Genomic DNA, 12391 nt, shown 5'->3' on the forward strand with positions numbered 1-12391 from the left:
GGCTGAGCCTTTGCTCGCCCACCTGTCCTGGTGAAACTGGAAAGGCCTTCGGGCCACCAGTAAACTTTCAATCATAAAAAAAAAAAAAAAAAAAAAAAAAAAAAAAAAAAAAAAAAAAAAAAAAAAAAAAAAAAAAAAAAAAAAAAAAAAAAAAAAAAAAGGTTTAACAGGTGATATTTTTAATATTAATCATCTTTGCAACTTTTATTTTTTATTTTTACCAGTTACATAATTTGTTTTTTAAAGTAAGATAAAATGATGTATTAAGTTAGTTAATAGTACCTACTCAAAACATAGGTAAACTAAAAAAAAACTAAACTACGCTCTTTTCACAGTATTTATGAGAAAAAAAATGGTGATACCAAATGATTCCGCATATTAACTCAATTTGGAATATTTTTGGATATTGTACACTTTTAATGCGAAAAGACGAAATGTTCAAAACGAGTGCAGTGATTTAAATAAAGACACAGTTTTTTAATTGTAATAAGACTGTGGTAATTCACAACATTAAGAAGCAACATTTCAAATCTGGTCGCTGTTGTATGACGCTTCTTCTGTGAGTAGGTAAAGTCTTTCCATCCAAAACGCTATCTGTAAAATATATACCTGTAGCATTTTTCGTGGGAATTTAACTGAAAATTTGCCCAAATAATCAGCGACTTTGTATCCAAGCACAACTTTTGAATCAATCAAATCCAGTTTTAGCCTTAAACCATTTGTCGTTCTGTAAATCTGCACCATTTCCAATCGTAAATTAACCGTTGGGTGGATCGTAAATTCACTCGTAAAATACGAACGTCCCCGACCATGGCCCGCTTCGGTAACGTGATTGGTCGGATACCTGATCGACTTTTAAATTTTTAAATTCGATTCCCGAATTTAGTGTTTAGTACAAATGATTGAATGGGGACAAAGCTCAGGGTGTTTTTAACGGATTTTATTGATTTTTTAGAGGTCAAGGGTTATTCAGATTGCATGGCCAATTTTAACGGGATTCGTATATTTTTATATGATTATGATGATATTTAGATATGATGAAGGAGGATAAGATGATTCGTTGGTCACACAGCACGGAGAACTGAAAATAAATGTTTAGATAATTAATAGATACGTTTATTTTCACCGTAGCAAACAAATTGACAGAAAATCATGAAATAATGAATGATCTAACGAATAAATTAATATTGCTTGGCCGAGAAACGAGGTAAGATCATTATAGCGATGCACGTGACATCGTAATGACCGTTTGGATCGGTGCTTCGACACAGTATGATCTATTTTTACCGTCAAGCCATACTTCAAGCGTCAAACGTCAAACTGCCGAAAACTAGTGTTGCCATCGCTGTATCGACCCAATTACTAGACGTTTCGGACTAAACTCGATTGATGACATTTGGTGAGATTACGACAGATATAATAATATACCTACAATGCACACTAGCAACGTGTAACTATTTTAAAATATTTTAATAATATGGCACAATATTAGCGAAAGTCTGAAAGTGACACCTATGATAGAGAAGTTGAGAAGTGCGCGTTTGAGATGGTATGGACATGTAATGAGACGAAATGAAAATGAGGTCGGTAAGAGAGTGTTAAGTATGAACGTGGAAGGATATAGACGAAGAGGTAGACCTAAGAAGAAATGGATGGATTGCGTGAAAGATGAGAGTGAGTGAAGAAACGGTATATGATAGAGGAGTATGGAAGGAGAAGACATGTTGCGCCGACCCCAGGTGACTGGGAGAAAGGCAGGAGAATGATGAATGATGACTGTGGTACAATATTATGTTTATTTTGAGATCGTCTTGGCCTAATAGTTAAGATGGTCGATATTATTATATTTGTTTCGAATGACGTAACTATATCGATGTTCAAATTCTGAAGGCGGGTACCAATTTTTCGAATTAAATACATAATCAACTCATATCCGCGAATAGCTTCCATGTCTCCTTCGATGACTGGATGGATGACCGCAATGGTCTTTATTCAGCTAACCGGAGCATTCTCCTTCACAACTTTTATTTATTTATTTTTTATTGCTTAGATGCGTGTACGAGCTCACAGCCCACCTGGTTTTAAGTGGTTACTGATGCCCTTAGACAGTTGCAGCGTAAATGCGCCACCCACCTTAAGATATAAGATCTAAGGTCTCAAGCATAGTTACAACGGCTACCCCACCCTTCAAACCGAAACGCATAACTGCTTCACGGCAGAAGTAGGCAGGGTGGTGGTACCTACCCGTGCGGACTCACAAGAGGTCCTACCATCAGTGAAAAACTATCGATAAGATCCTGCAACTAATATACCAAATAGCCTTTCACAACTCGATATGCAATGAAAATATGTTTTGTTTTCTACCTCTAAGCGGACAGAGGGTGCACGCGCAATCACGTATTCGTAATTTTCCACACAAAACAAAGAACGGCTATATTTTTTGCCACGTTACAAACAAAAGCTTATCACCTAAATTATTTCAACGCAAAGCGCGGAACTTCAGCCATATTACCGACTTTCAAAGATTAGAGCATATTTACCTTCTGTCCGAGTGTTAAGATGTAGCGATTTAATCAGATTAAAATTATGCATTTTAGAAGTATAGTTTACGTTATACATAATATTATGTCAATACAATATTTTTATCGTCTATTAATATTTAAAAAACGATTAAGTGTTTAAAATATTGGTAATTGAAATATAAATATATGTATATGCTACTAGCAGACCCGGCCACACGTTGCTGTGGCTAAGGTTTTTGTTTCTAAATAGCACGTGGACGGCTATGCTAATAGCAAAACCAAGTAAGAACAATTGGATTTCATTGTATTGCGCATACTAAGAAATAAATTTATACTGTAGCCTCAGCAGCACGTGATGTTTATGCCACTAAATTGTAGCTTATGTGAAATGTTGGTAATTTTAACACAGCGCCATCTATGAGACAATGATGAAGGTAAAATAAAATAAAAAAAAAACAGTGTTACAATTACAAATACAAAATTCAAATTTAAATTGTCGCTTAGCATAGTGAATCTCGTTTGTGCGCACATCTTAATTGCGATATCGTATGATACGATACGATACGATGCGTATCTCTCTCTCTCTCTCTCTCCTAGTATGTATAGATATATACATATATTTTTCACTGGTGGTAGGACCTCTTGGGAGTCCCCAAGGGTAGGTACCACCACCCCGCCTATTTCCGCCGTGAAGCAGTAATGCGTTTCGGTTCGAAGAGTGGGGTAGCCGTTGTAACTATACTGAGACCTTAGAACTTATATCTCAAGGTGGGTGGCGCATTTACGTTGTAGATGTCTATTGGCTCCAGTAACCACTTAACATCAGGTGGGCTGTAAGCTCGTCCATCCATCGAAGCAATAAAAAAAATAAAAAAATTATTAATACTCATATTATTCATTTTCTAAGCTCTTCTGATTAAACCATCTGATTACAAATCCGATTACGAACTAATGAACACGACCACCCTGCCAAGAGCGCAAACGACTAGAAGAATAAAAAGCTCTTCTATTTCTGAAGTTTTATCGTAACCAGCCAAACAAAGAGGTCCGAGTTTAAAATCGCTCTAAATTTCCATCTTAAGCCATAACCAAAATAATAATGATACAGTAGGCGCAAAACACGCTAGCGTCCTCTTAGTCAACGCCGGAATTACATTACCTACAAGGAAAGTCACTCAGTTATATTCCTGTGCTTGTTCGCTTCAAGCAATTAAGTATTTAATTGCAAGTTATGACCGAAATTCTTGAAGGTGCACTAATGAAAATATAAAATAAAAATTGTTTATTTTTTTCGAATTACTTTGAAGTATACAAGTGGAATATGCGTATCAGAAGGCTAAAGATGTGATGCCGAACTCGGCAACAAGCAGCAGTGCTATTACCGCAGTGTTGACACTAAGGTGCTGCCCAGCAGTGACGCGTCTGCCGTTGCAGCAACAGTAACTAAGTGAACGACAGACCATGTCGCGGCGGTAGGACCTCTTGGGAGTCCGCACGGGTAGGTACCACCACCCCGCCTATTTCTGCCGTCAAGCAGCAATGCGTTTCGGTTCGAAGGGTGGGGTAGCCGTTGTAACTATACTGAGACTTGAGAAGTTATATCTCAAGGTGGGTGGCGCATTTACGTTGTAGATGTCTATGGGCTCCAGTGACCACTTAACACCAGGGGGGCTGTGAGCTCGTCCACCCATCTAAGCAATAAATAAAAAAAGAAAAGAAAGGATTGTGTGGTTTTGTGAAACCACGGTAAAAGTGAAACTTTTTTTCACATTATAGACATTAAACACTGACAAAAACAAACAAAATAGCGTGGAGCACTGGCATAAATGAGTAATAGTCTACACAACAACACGGTCAGCTGCTGCAAACTATAGGCGCCGCCATATTGGCCTTGGCTGCACTGACGAGCGCCTTTCACTTTATCCCTAATCCGCGGCCGACCGTCACGCGACATCCAACACACAGACGAAAAAGTTTGATACGATGTAATAAAAGTTTCACTTTGAAATAAAATAAATAAATAAACGACACTAATTTTCTATGAAGCAGCCCTTTCACAGATGAAAGTGGCTTAACCAGAAACACAAAGTTTGTCTCTGTCACTATTGATGGTCGTAGCCTAATAGAGGGATTACGTGCGCTGCCAATTTGATATCACGGACGAGATATGCTTCGTATCATGCTACATGCGCCCTGGAAACGGGCCAGATGACCTCATTAAAAAACATGTTGTCCAAAACAAGAAGCCAGCAAGCTCATCACGATCACCGTTTTCGTTGATAATACTCACCGATGCACTGGATTAGGCGTTAACGAAGATTGGATCAATTGTTCCAGGGGAATGAGGAAGATTGCGACAACTGTCCCATTGTCCTATATATTCGATGCTGTGGGACCTCGATGTTGAGAGTATCAGTAGGTTTGTTCGTATTAAGCTTTTGTACCTTCCACCAGAGGCGGATTATCCGTAAGGCAAACTAGGCACGTGCGTGTAGTTACAAGGGACGCGCAAGCTAAGATTTTTAAATAAATAAAGAAAATAACATATTGACGATTAAGAACTAAATGCTGATCTATAATCTAAATCTTCTGTCGTCCCTCTTAATTCCTTCACAGTTATAACGTCATATTTCATTCGCGCATTAGCGTAATTACAAGGGTCCTGGTCTACTAAAGTCTAGGGTTTGATGACACAACGTCATCGTAATTGCAAAAACAACTAGTTAAAATGTATAGTATTATGATGGCCGGTACAGGGGCGCCGATAAAGTGATTGCCTAGGACGCTTAATCCGCCACTGCTTTCCACTGTATAAAAAGTTTCACCACAATCAATCTTTTGAAATCAATCATAATGGCAATACGATACCATTTTGATCTCTCGCATTTCTCACGGATCTTTTGGAGCCTCTGGGTCTGTGGAGGGATTTCCTTATGTATTTTGTACCGTATGTTCCATGGGAAGTGCTCTGAGGAATTATTCGAGATGATACCATCATCTCGTTTTTACCATTGCACCGCTCGCCACCAGAGTAGAGTTCATTCGTACTACCTTTAGCCACTGCGGTCATCCACAGTGCATTTCCGGAGGTCTTTTTTGTTTCGTGCTATCCGGCTATGGAATGAGCTCCCCTCCACGGTATTTCCCGAGCGCTATGACATGTCCTTCTTCAAACGAGGCTTCTGGAGAGTATTAAGCGGTAGGCAGCGGCTTGGCTCTGCCCTGGCATTGCTGAAGTCCATGGGCGACGGTAACCACTCACCATCAGGTAGGCCGTATGCTCGTATGCCTACAACGACAAAAAAAAAATCTTTTGAAAGAGTTACTATACTCTTCAGGCGTATGCGGCGTCATCTATCTAAATATCCTCACTAAACTTCGGAATCGACAACCCTATTTTAAATATTAATTATTGTGTTACTGTTGAGGCATCTTCAAAAGTCATACAATTGGATTCCGTGCTGTTTTAAGGCTACGACAAGTTTACCAATGCAAAGATGATTGCACTGTTTGTTACATTTCATAATGAGCAGCCGCTTCTAAATATGAATTCATTGTCTATCATTCTCACGCTTACTCTCAGACATGCTTGAAGTCGTCGTGGCCTAACGGATAAGACGTTCGATGCATTCGTGTTGAGCGATGCACCGATGTTCGAATCTCAGGCGGGTACCAATTTTTCTAATGAAATACGTACTCAAAAAATGTTCACGATTGACTTCCACGGTGAAGGAATAACATCGTGTAATAAAAATGAAACCCGCAAAATTATAATTTGCGTAATTACTGGTGGTAGGACCTCTTGTGAGTCCGCGCGGGTGGGTACCACCGCCCTGCCTATTTCTGCCGTGAAGCAGTAATGCGTTTCGGTTTGAAGGGTGGGGCAGGCGTTGTAACTATACTGAGACCTTAGAACTTATATCTCAAGGTGGGTGGCGCATTTACGTTGTGGTCGTCTATGGGCTCCAGTAACCACTTAACACTAGGTGGGCTGTGAGCTCGTCCACCCATGTAAGCAATAAAAAAAAAAACATGCTTTCGCAGTCTGTCATAACTAAGAAGTCACAGTAGTTTACAAATAACAATATATATTGGTTCTTATAGCACCGAAGTTACTTAGCTGACTTTCAATTTGAGATCTTTCAGCCAGCGTGCTGCAGTAATCGTCCTCCCCGCAAGGAAATTAATGTTTGTACTGTGAAATTAAAAATGTCGGCGTCGGCGTGTGCATGTTGCAGGTATTTGTAAAATATTGGAATGTTTGATAACAACTCCTAGTCTTGTTATTTTAAGATGGCGGTGGCTTTATAATTTTATGACTATAGACGGTAAACACTTAACGCTAGGTGGGTTGTAAGTTCTTCCGTCAATATATGCCATTGAAATAGATAAATGTATTTTCTATTTCTGTTAAGCATTGACTGTTTTTCGTATAGTTAACTTTAATGTATTTCCTTTGTATTTATTTTAGATCTGTTTCAAGCGAGAAAGAATTAACGCTTTGTTTTATCTCTATATATAAAAATCAATTGCTGTTCATTAGTCTCGCTAAAACTCGAGAATGGCTGGACCGATTTGGTTAATTTTGGCCTTGAATTATTTTTGGAAGTTGAGAAGGCTTAAAAGGTAGATAAATATGAAAATGTTCGGAATTAAATAAAAATAACAATTTTGTTTTTCCTTTGATGTGTCCCCCGTCGGACGGATTCCTTTTCTTTGTTTTAAGTTTATTTTATACAAAAGTTTAGGTCTTTTATTTATCTATTGAGGCACTACAAAGTCTGCCGGGTCAGCTAGTATCGAATAAAAATTTGCACGTCTCTTTGTACATAACATGAAACAATAATCGCTGATACGGTAATTTTATTTTAAATATCATTGCAAAAAGTTCCTCCCTGTGTTCATCTCTGTCCCACCGTGTACACTTAGTAATGGGTTACAATAAATATTACTTCAAGCAATTACGCTTATTAAAATTTCCCAGTATTGATTTTATTACACGAAATTATTACTTCATCGTGCAATTTAAATTCGTGTGCACGTGTCAAGTAAGTTTATCTTTACAAACGTTAGCAACTGCATGCTAGATTCAAACTTGTATTAAAGATAATACACAAAACCGAGCGTGTTATCCCTTAGACCATGACAACTTAACAACTTCAAAACAATGTTGAAGATTCCGACGCTTCGCTTCGCTTTAGAGAAATCTATAATTTAATATTGCAGAAGTTTTATAAAGTGCCCGATTTTTTGGTTTGACTGCAACTGATCTGCCATCGGTAGGAAGCCGTCAGTTATTTTTGTTTACCTCAAGGAATTGCTTTGGAAAAGTACGGCTTTTTATCTGATTCACCTTGAACAGAGTATTCATGGGATTTTTATTAAAAGGTTTCGGATTTACTTTCTTGTATCGTAATCCGCCTTATCTCTATTGCCCGCTTTTGGTCCTGTGGCATAATTTCTCCATCACCCTGTCTGTACTGCCGCGTCAATATCGCCACTTTATTCTGTCATTCGTTCTTGTTCAAAACCTTGTAGAGCCGCTTTATAGAATTGAGACCTAACTCCAATCTAAGATTCGCTTGTAAAAAGTAGATAAATTTTTACACTTTCCGTCCGATTTTTCCAAATACCTCAAGGTATGGTCCTATATCAATAATTGTAAATCTATATCTATTTTCAGCTGGAAATATAATTATCTACGTGTCATATAATCTTTCTAAGAATTTTCCAGTTGCGAGATAAAATACCACAGCTATAGCACACAAAAACAATGAATTCCCGCATTCAACAAGCCCCTTAAGGGTACCCACCCATAGGCTCAAATTAACAATCGCACCGATCCACATTAATGCCAAATGGGGCACCATAATAAATGGCTTCGATAATTAGCCGATCTTTTGTAAATGAAAGGTGTGTATTGTTATGATGGTCTGAATATTAACGAGGGTATGATTAAATTCTGGAAGGGTTAAAAGTATTTAGTTGGATGGTTCTTTAATTATTGGAGATTTATTTTATTGAAATTAAAAAAAAGTGAAATACAATCAAGGGTTATGCTTTTTTTTTTGCTTTTAGGTAGTACATTTTGTTGTCTGATGCTACTATAGACAAACGAAGAACATTTCAGCATATATGACCTCATTTAAAATGACCACGCATGCTGTAGGTAAGCCGATTTTTACTTGTTAAAACAAAGCTAGTGAGGTCTAGCTCAATGGGTTAATTGGTAGCCACCGAAAATGTTCATTACCCAGATTTAAGATTCAACATCAGACCCGATCAATATCGTGTATACTTATCAGAACTATAGCCATTTGAGTTTCATCAAGACACACTACTAGGGATGGATGAAGATTTAATTTAAAGTTTCCAGTATGGGTAGAGGGTATTCGTCTCTTAATATTAATGGGTACCGAAAACCACCGAATTAAAATCCAGTACTAAGTAGGCTGGGACATCGTTTAGCCATTTTCAGAAAAAAAAAAAGAGCCAATGACGAACGTGACGAAAAATCACGCAAAAATCACGTCACACTCTTAGGTCATGAAAAATATTCGCTCATTCCAACATTTATCCCTCTGCTCTTAATATAATGCCAGGCATTTTTTTTTCGCTCAGGAAGAAAACTTCGTTTGTTAAATTCCCCAAGCCTTTTTGATCTCAAAGTTAGGGAGGCCCGATAAATTACCTTCGGGAACTTTGGTCGTGTACCTTGAAACTTGGAAATTGTAAGATCTCGTTTCTCTTTCAGATGGGTAAATTAATATGAGTTTTAAATGAAGCTTATTTTGAGAACGCCGCGCGAAAGTTGCGTTACGCAACCGAGCTTTTGTGCTCGTCGTGTTTAGCTCGGCTATTGGCGCTTCGGTAAAGTAGGATCCTGAAAATTTTCGTGTTTCAAAACAAGTATTTCCTTTTTTGTATACGCCCAATTAGCTTGATTAGAAACAATGCCTGAAATTTTAATGTGATGTATGTATATCTCCACAGATACATTTTACAACAGATTATCTTTTTCAATGACAGTACCAGCTAATGACCTACTTCACTGGCAAATTGTGAATTATACCCTCTTATTTATAAAGTCGAACGCTCATTTGTATTGTTTTTTTTTTTATGGCAGTCGTTTACAGGAACGTATGACTGCTTTGGTATGAATGGATTTTCGGTTTTCTGAAGGTTCTGTATATTTTTACTGTATAGAACCTTTCAGGGCCATCATAGACATCTAAAACGTAAATTCCGTCCCAGCCACATTGAGATATAAGTTCTAAGGTCTCAGTATAGTTACAATGGCTGCCCTACCCTTCAAACCAAAACGCATTACTGCTTCACGGCAGAAACCAGCAGGGTGGTGGTTCCTCACAAGAGGTCCTATCACTAGGTGAAGAGTGGAAGACACATACTAATTACAGCACAATTGCGATTTTGAGTCGGCTTAAAAAGTAATTAATTATTTTTCTCCGTGACATAAATGTTAGGATTACTATTAATAATACCTTCATGTTAGGATTACAAATTTTATCGCGCACACGACACCATGAATAATGCATTATAGCAAATATTAATTTATGTAATGTTGGCATACGTTATAACTACCGATAAACGTAAGACTTGCATTACATTGATAAAGAAAAGCGATGTTAAGCTGTAAGATGCTATTTTTTATTTTCTCCTTCGTAATTATCATATTGTTTATCATCACCACTCGTTTGGATACACTAAAATTTTGTGAGGGAGAAGGTACTTTAGGAAAGCAAATTTCTTATGTGTTTGAGTTAGAGAAATTTGAATACACCTATTGGATTGCCTAACATTATCTTCTGTTAAATAACCAGATACCAGACCAGACTATTATATAAATAGATTAGCGACCCACCCTCGTTTCGCTTCGGAAACTGTACTATTAAATTTCTCCACTATTTAATGGATGTTATTATACATATTATAAGCCTTCCTCTTCAATCACTCTATCTATTAAACAAACCGCATCAAAATCCGTTGCGTAGTTTTAAATATTTAAGCATACATATGGACAGATATAGGGACAGAGAAAGCGACTTTGTTTTATACTATGTAGTGATATACGACACTTTCGACTTTGCTAATTGCCTTTTCAAAAGATTTTTATCCGCGCGCATTGCTCCAAAAAAACCTATCAGGGTAAAAACCCTGTAAAAGACAAAAGTCAGAGTGCTAAGTATAGACATTTTAAGCCAGTTTTAGTCTTCTCCTACGATGAAAACTGAAAAGATTACGACATATTCGATTCGTCAACTTTTAAAACATATTTATAGCGTTTCGTCTCTGCTATGGGATGTACCCGGTCTTAATGCGATATTACTAGCATATTCATAAGCCATGTATCTTGATATGTTTAGTTAAGCGATATGTGATACATCACGATTTCAAATAAATTTAAGACGTAGGAACTATATTATTATATAAAATACATTATGAGCAAGGTTTTTTAAATGCAGAATTATAGATATGTCGTGGTTAATGACTTTTAGTAATATTAAGACGTTGTTTTGACTATTATTTTAAATGATGAAATGTTGTTTTGATAAAATTCAAAAAATGTAGGGTAGACTCCGTAACGCCACAGTGTAAAATGACGGTACGTGGACAGAGTCTTGGCATTCCGTGTCAGACAGTCATTCAGTCCGTATCAGACGGTCCGTCCGTCTCAGTCAGTGAGTCTCTGGCAGTCAATCAGTCAGTCTGTCGGTATGTGGAACGAAACTGTCGGTTTACCCTGTCATTGTGAAAGTTGTGTGTGTTGAGTTTCAATAATTATTATTCAAAAGGTTTTATTGACTTTTTATAAACTGAGTTCAACCAAATACGAGTGATGACGGAAACTACCGCTCAGCCATCCCTAGCCTGGCGCCGCGCGACGACAGATACAAATTTTAGAGGCGAATTTCTTTTTTGATTAGTGCTTTATTGTTAGTTATGGTAGGGCGTCTTGTGAGCCGAAACCCCGCCTATTTCTGCCGCAGAGCCGTAATGCGTTTCGGTTCAAAGGGGGGTGCAGCAGGTACTATAAAACGGAGACATAGAAGTCATGTTTCAAGGTGGGTGACGGTATTTATGTTGTTGATATCTAAAGGCCCCGATTTCAACTTAACAAAAGATGGTCCGTGAGCTCAATATTCCGAGTCAAGTAATAATAAATGTGTCTTTTTTTATTGCTTACCTGGTGTTAAATGGTTACTGGAGCCCGTAGACATCTACAACGTAAATGCGCCACCCACCCTGAGATATAAGTTCTAAGGTCTCAAGTTACAACGGCTGCCCCACCCTTCAAAATGAAACGCATTACTGCTTCACGGCAGAAATAGGCAGGGCGGTGGTACCTACCCGCGCGGACTCACAAGAGGTCCTACCACCAGTAACAATGTGCTAAATGTTCAATATGTAGTAATATCTATATATTTTCATTTTCCCTTAGTGTGCAGTTACAAGCAAAAATATTTAGATTAAAAAACTTTACAGTTGTATTCTTGGTTCAGCTGCGGAAAGCTCAGTGCTTTCCATGTTGAGTCTAGGATGAAACGAGCACTTTATAACGCAAGTTTTAAGGACCTATTCTTTAAATTTATCCCTTAAATTCTTGGGCGTACAACATGCTAATAATATTATAAAGCTAAAGAGTTTGTTTGTTTGAACGCGCTAATCTCAGGAACTACTGGTTCGATTTGAAAAATAATTTCAGTGTTAGATAGGCCATTTATTGAGGAAGGCTATAGGCTATACAGGCGGAGCACCAATAAAGAATGTTTCAAAATCGGGATTTTTTTCCTTTTTGAGAGCTTCCGCTGCGTGCGCTGTAGAAACGGTTAAAGTTTCGTTAAAATAAT

The sequence above is a fragment of the Bombyx mori genome, chromosome 24, assembly GCF_030269925.1.
Source record: "Bombyx mori chromosome 24, ASM3026992v2".
NCBI lineage: Eukaryota > Metazoa > Arthropoda > Insecta > Lepidoptera > Bombycidae > Bombyx > Bombyx mori.